Source organism: Mustela lutreola, chromosome 7 (genome assembly GCF_030435805.1).
Source record: "Mustela lutreola isolate mMusLut2 chromosome 7, mMusLut2.pri, whole genome shotgun sequence".
NCBI lineage: Eukaryota > Metazoa > Chordata > Mammalia > Carnivora > Mustelidae > Mustela > Mustela lutreola.
The window spans coordinates 114855990-114862599 of NC_081296.1; the positions used below are offsets into that span (position 1 = coordinate 114855990).

The following is a 6610-nucleotide window of genomic DNA, read 5'->3' on the forward strand; positions in this document are numbered from 1 at the left end:
GAGAGCTTAGACGCTGGTACTCAGAGGTTGTCTTGACCTGTGGATCTGGATTTCCTAACTCCAACAATCTCAAGAGTTTCTTTTTTGTGGAGTTCTATAGATCCTTCAGAACTGAAGGTCACCCCCAAAATATCTTTTGGCTACTTGTTCATCTGTATAAACCACTCAGTAATTGTTTTCATATGATCAAAATTTGACTAGGTCTTCAATTCTCTGAAATTATCGTCTACTCTGGCTAACTCTTAGGTTGAAGACAGAGACTAGGGCTGGTCTTCAGTGTGTCTTAAGAGGCCTGAGGACCTCAGCCTCCAGGGGAGCCTAGTCTATCCTAGACATTTTTCCTCACGAAGCCTTTGTTCTCCTTGGAAACCACGAGAACTCCATTCAGTGGAGCCAGAATGAATCTGGCACAGGTAAGCCAGGAATTCCCATAATGCTCAATATTTTTTTTCTAAGGGTGGGGAGAGATGATGCAGAGATTAGTCAATCACCCCAATACAAAAACTAGTAGTCATTTTTTGAAATAAGGAGGAAATATTTAATAACTGTGTTGTTCATGCTTCTATCCTGGACATGAATTCAGTCCAACACCAACACTGCATGAGTGTAGATTTTTGTTACATGAAAGATTCTATTCCAGACTCAGGGAAACGTAGAAATGGAATCAAAGATACTTGAGTGCTATTCTCTGCTAGACACTATGCTTTACTTTTGCTCATTCACCACATCTAATCAACTCATCTGTCCCTTCAATCCTGCCTCTAGTATTTCTAGGATCCAATCCCTTGTCTGCATTCCCACACCACCAACTTAATTAATACTGACTGCATTGTCATCTAGTAGGATTACTGTAATATCTTCTGTTATGGACTGAATTGTATCCCCCTACCCAAATTCCTATGTTGAAGGCTTAGTCCAAAGTACTGCAGAAATGTGTATTTGGAGATAGAAACTTCGAAAAAGTAACTGAGGTAAAATGAGGTCCTGTGAGTGTTAGCTCATCCAACATAACTGGTGTCCTTTCAAGAAGAGAAGACTGGGACACAAAAATGCACAGAGGGAAGACCACATGAAGGCAGAGGGAGAACGTGGCCATCTACAAGCCAAAAAGAGATTCTTCAGAAGAAACCAACCCTGCCGACATCTTGACCTTAGACTTCTAGCCTCCAGAAATGTGAGAAGATAAATTTCTCTCATTGAAACCAGTCTGTGGTATTTTGTTATGTCAGCGCTAACAAACTAATAATGCCTTCTGTCACAGTCCTTTGCTTTCCGTCTTGCTCCTTTCAAAAATCAATAGTTCTCCAAGTGGAATTATCTGTCTCAATCACTGGTCTCTGTCACTTGCCTGCTTAAAACCCTTCAGCAGCACTCCACCTCTCACTGTAGTATTTTCCACATTTAAGTTTTTTTGAATATCTGTTATTTAAGATGTCCCCCAGGTATGTAAGAACTCCCTAGTTTTCCAACAAGAAGGGGCACAGTGTACATTTACACATTAAAGGCTCCAAGAAGTTTTGTGGCCAAAAAACCCCTGGCTAACTTGGTTTAACCCACTGTTTGACAAATTTAGTTGACTACAGAATTTTTTTTTTAGCATGATACCCGTTATACCCACTGCAACTTTGTTCTATAATATAAACTAGGAAATGCTGCCTGCAATCAAGTCCACATACTTTGACATGTCATTCAAAATGAGGATCCCCAGATCTAGCAAACAGAGACATCGGATGCCTCGTTGGGTTGGAATCACGTGTTGTTTATCTGAAATTCAAATTCAGCTGGATGTCCTGTACTTTATCTGATGACTGGATAGACGACCCTTTGTGACCTATAATATAGTGAACAGACTGAACCAAAATGAATTTGGCAAGAATCTTTCCCCACTTTACATGCTGGGAAGAGAGGAAGTCAAGGTTGATTCATGGCTTTTAGTTGGATTCAATTCACCACCAACCCTTGTTCACTTAAAGCAGTGTCTCTCCATCCTGGTTATACATTGAATCTTCTGAGGAGCTCTTAGATATCTCACACCCTATCCCAGACCAAGGGGATTTAGAATGGGGGCTGCCTAGTCGGGACTTTGAAAGACCGGGTGGGGAGGAGAGTATGCAAAGCAAGGCTCTAGGGAGCCAGATTGAAGGAGGCCCTCCCTGTTGGGACCAACCATGTACTTGCAGAGCCCTGAGAGTGAGGGCTTCCTTAAATCTGTGTCTTACACTCCTGTACCTCACTCTGATTCGCCCTGTTAAAAGAAGTGAGTTGAGGGAGGGACCTGGGTGGCTCAGTTGTTTGAGTCTCTACCTTCAGCTCAGGTCCTGATCTCAGGGTCCTGGAAAAGAGCCCCATAGCACTGGGCTCCCTACTCATGGGCAAGTCTGCTTCTCCCTCTGCCTCTGTCTGCTGCTCCCCCCGCTTATGTGTGCTCTTACTCTCTGTCAAATAAATAAATAAAATCTTTTAAAAATAAATAAATAAAAATAAAAGAAGCCAGTGCAGGATTTCAGAGAAGAGCTTGTAGGGGATTTCTAAGAAGCCCTGAGTCCCATCTCTGCATTTTGTTGCTTTACAAGGAAATGTGAACCTTTCCCAGCAATAGACATGAGCTCTAGCCCCTAAGCATGAGTCAGAAGAGGCTTCACCAGGCCGGGTTTTTCCTGAAATGTAAACTTGCAGCTGGCTCCAGTTTCCTCTAGAACGCCAATCACAAAAATTATCCAATATTTAGTTGCCTCATTATTTTTCGGCTGAGGCTGGTGGTGTTTGAGTAGCTTCTAGCTCTGGCAACCCATAATTTCTGTTTCATATTCAAGTAGGGTTTAAACCTTCTGAAAATGTAATGGAAACATACACTTCATTTCTCTCTCCAAGGTTTTATGGATTCTCATCCCCAGTCCTCTTCCTAGTCTCCACTGCTTTCTGCCCTTTCTGGCCAAAATCTCACTCCCCATGACAGGCAGTCTGGTCAGAAAGACACACTGGAGGCAGCGAGTGGCACAGCATGCCCAGGAACCAAGGCCAGCTTCAGGAGGCCAGCTCCTGGAACCATCTCTTCCTTCGCTAGCCTCCAAGTTCCGTGATGTCACAAGCGATCTGCCCCCACCCTTCTGCTACTGGCTGGGGGCCAGATCCTTTAGGTTGATTCCCAAAAGGCTCTGGCAAGTTTTAAAACAGTAGGGAAAGAAACTTTGTAATTTTCCAGTGCTGAAAAAGGATAGTAGTGGATGAGGGGAGCTCCCTGCACAGCCAAAATTAACTTCTCTCCACTGTGATAATTGAAAGATTTTCAGTGATGTTCTTCTTATAATTGAGTTCAAAAGTACTTGCTCAGAGGAAAATTTGGAAGAGAAGAATACAAGGGAAAGGGTAACATAGGGCAGTGTTTGCAGCAATTTCCTGGCATTATCAAGATTACAGAATTATATGGGTGTATCTCACTCAGCTTAATAGCTGTGTCCTTGTGAACTTTCCCATAAATGGAATTTTTTTTAAAAAAATGAAATCACTATAAGTACACAGGGAAAGATTGCCAAATAAAGGAAGGCTTAGGTGCCATACTTTATGAAGTAAATTATCCTTAGATAATGTACATCATCCCTCCCACGCACACACATTGATCTTTTTTTATAAGTCTGAATTTTTCACAGGCTGGATTTTCATGAGGTAGGGGTGACTCTTACAATGACAACAGCTCTGAGGTCACAGCTGTTCTCAGTCTCTTAAACTGAACTTTTCATGATGTTCTCTGAGGAGTAGGAAGAGCTGCTGGGTTCTGAGGGGACTTTCAAGCTGAGAAAATCATCCCTGGGAGGAAACTGACCCAGGATCTTTCTTGTCTACCCCCAGAGTGGTGTGGGCTCTGGAGTACCCAGAGAAATGGTCAATGGCTAGATCCTGGACAAGTTGTTGGGGATAAGCTACTGCTAAATGTTGCCAAATCTGCCACAAAAGGCAGTGGGGTGCTGTGCAGAGAAGCATGAGTGCTGGGGCCAGACTGCTCCAACTCTCTGAACCTCAGTATCCCTATCTGTAGAATGGGGTGATACGATAGTGCCTACCTCAAGGTAACACTTGGCATACAGTAAACACTCAAAAAGTGTTGGCTATTTTTAACTTGCCTGGGCTAGCTCTATTTGAACACAGGGGAAAATATCAAAAGAAGACCAAAGATCCTTGTGTCTACTGATGAGTGCTGGTCCATGCCAGATCCATGCTGAACCCCATCATTTAATCTATGTACACCGTACAATGCATCATCAATATTACCCCCACTTTCCAGTGAAAACTAGAGCTCAGAGAGGTTAAGCAATTTTCCTGAGGTCACACAGCAGATAAGGGACAAAGCAGCTATTAGAGGCCAGTGGCATTGTTCTTCCCACTCTGTCTCAGGCCTAAGATCAAAACCTTAAAGTGACTTTTCAAAGATGATGGTTTAGGGCCCAGAGGGTATTTGGGTCTAGAAATAAACTTGGTTCCAGAAGTTCCATCAAAATGAAATAGAGGGTAATTCTTTGATTTAGTCCATAAAGATTGAGAATCTACAGTGTGCTGGCACTTTAGGTACAAAGGTGAATAAGGAAGGCCTCACCCTTGGCCTCAAAGTCCAGCATGTGAAATTATAATAGACCCCAGCCAGTGTTAGGATTTGGGTGTGAAGAATGTGCTTTTGGATCCACAAGTAAATAAGTGACCAACTTTACTGAGGAAAACTTCAAAGGAGAAGTGACATTTGAAGGCTTCGTAAGTATCATCTTACCAAATCCTCTAGTATTGGGGAAACAGGCGATGATAGGACCCTGGGGCAGAGACAGCTAGGTACCCAGGTAGGATGTGAAGTCCCTTTCTTACTTGTGAAGAGAAGCCGGAGTCCACTTAAGCAGGCAAAGGGGACAGCTCAAAAATCGACATTTTTCTACATTTTCCAGACTCCCTCGTAGGCAGCTATCCCTGCAATACACAAGTAGTGGTCACTGGGTTACATTTCCAAAAAAGCATCTTAAAAAGGGTGTGGGCTTACATGGGCTTTTTTTCTTACCCTCTTCCCCTGCTTTCGGCTGCCTGCCTGGAGGACGGATTTGATGGCCAAGGCTCCAACACCAACCTGTGACCTTGAGAAAGGAGGCCACAAGCTGAAGATGGCAGGGCAGAAGGACAGAAGGAGCCTGAGTCCTTGGTGATGGTGACTTGCTGTCCCAGCCTCACACTGCCTCCCTCCAGACATATCTGTTTAAATGAAAGAAAAATAAACTTCTATCTTGTTTAAGCCTGTGATATTTCTGGTTGTTGTTATTAGCATCTGACCCAGACCCTAACTGGAAAATGCCCCTGAGGACATTAGGTGGTAGAGTTGGGGTGGAAATTCAGACAGCCTGACTCTCTACCCCTCATGCTTGCCCATAGCTCTGTGCTGTTGGGGATGAGCCTGCCGTCTGAGCAGAATCCAAGAGTCTAGAGTGTCTCCTTGAAAGTCTAATCTCTTTTTGTCAACTGTTTGGCCCTGGCAGCAAGCACACAGCCTGACACTCAGCAGGATTCCTTAAGGTCTGTTGAGTAAATAAATGAATAACTGCCCCTAAACCACTTCCCCAAGAAATGGTTTTTCTGAGGGGCTCTGGAATGACCTCTGCTTCTTACATTTCCCTAGGCTGGTATCAGTGTGAAGCTTGTGAGAATATTGTGCTTTGAGATTTTTTTTCTTAAAGGAAAGAATAAATTAAAAATGACATAATAAAAATTTAAACAAAGATATACAGAAAAATTCCTCGAATTAAGTAAAATTCTTTTAATGATAAAGCAAAAAAAATGGCTAAGAGGAAGAGTTGCTATCTCAAGTCTCCTTTTCAAAAACCTAGTTACAGATTACAAAAATAATGGACATGACTTTATAAAAAATGGAAGGTTCTCTCATAATTCTCCTTCTATAACAGATTGTTAAATATCCTTTCAACTCTTTTTCTACACATAAAAGCATTAAAAGTATAGGGTTGTAAAAATGAGCTCATGGTATATATACTATTTTGCAACCTTTGCTTTTTTCCAGGTAGCATCGTATTTTGGACATTTCTCCCTTTCTTGTATTTGCATTAATCTGGTTCTATTTAAGGCAGGAGAGTATCCTTTATCCTAATGCTCCCCTTTAAAAAAAAAAAAAAAGTGTCTGGCTATATCTTTGACCTTGCTGTGTAAACTGTCATCAGGTGTTTACAAGAGATGGTTGATGAGAAGGACATCAGAGATTAACTCTTACCCATAACAGAAGTAAGCTGGTCCCTGGGGTTTGTTGGGCTGGCAAATGTCCAGTTTTAGAAAAACAATACTCTAGGGTCAATGTTTTGTGACCAGAAGGCCATGAAGCTCAGAGCTAGGAACAACCAACCAGGCCAGGTCAGGAGAGCCTAGAAGCTTCCCGGATCCCTGAGACCAGGTCCCTCTGCCCCCTTCCTATCAGCACAGATGCTGGCCTAGGGGTGGGATGGAGGATCTCCTGAGAAATTGGAATCATTCCTCAGCTTCACAGGAAATCAGTCCTTGCCTGACCTTCTGCTAGAGCCCTGAAAGCTTGCCGGGTGCCGGCAGTCACCATTCTGGACTCAGGCAGTGGGGAGAGAGT

At 43.0% G+C, this 6610-nt stretch overlaps 1 long non-coding RNA gene across 1 annotated transcript; it reads left to right on the forward strand.

Moving 5' to 3' along the window:
- The first annotated feature begins 4576 nt into the window (after window positions 1-4576).
- On the forward strand, window positions 4577-5263 carry LOC131836654 (uncharacterized). Its single transcript, XR_009355708.1, has 2 exons — window positions 4577-4740; window positions 5069-5263. It is a non-coding gene; the product is annotated as an uncharacterized LOC131836654 (long non-coding RNA).
- Window positions 5264-6610: the final 1347 nt, after the last annotated feature.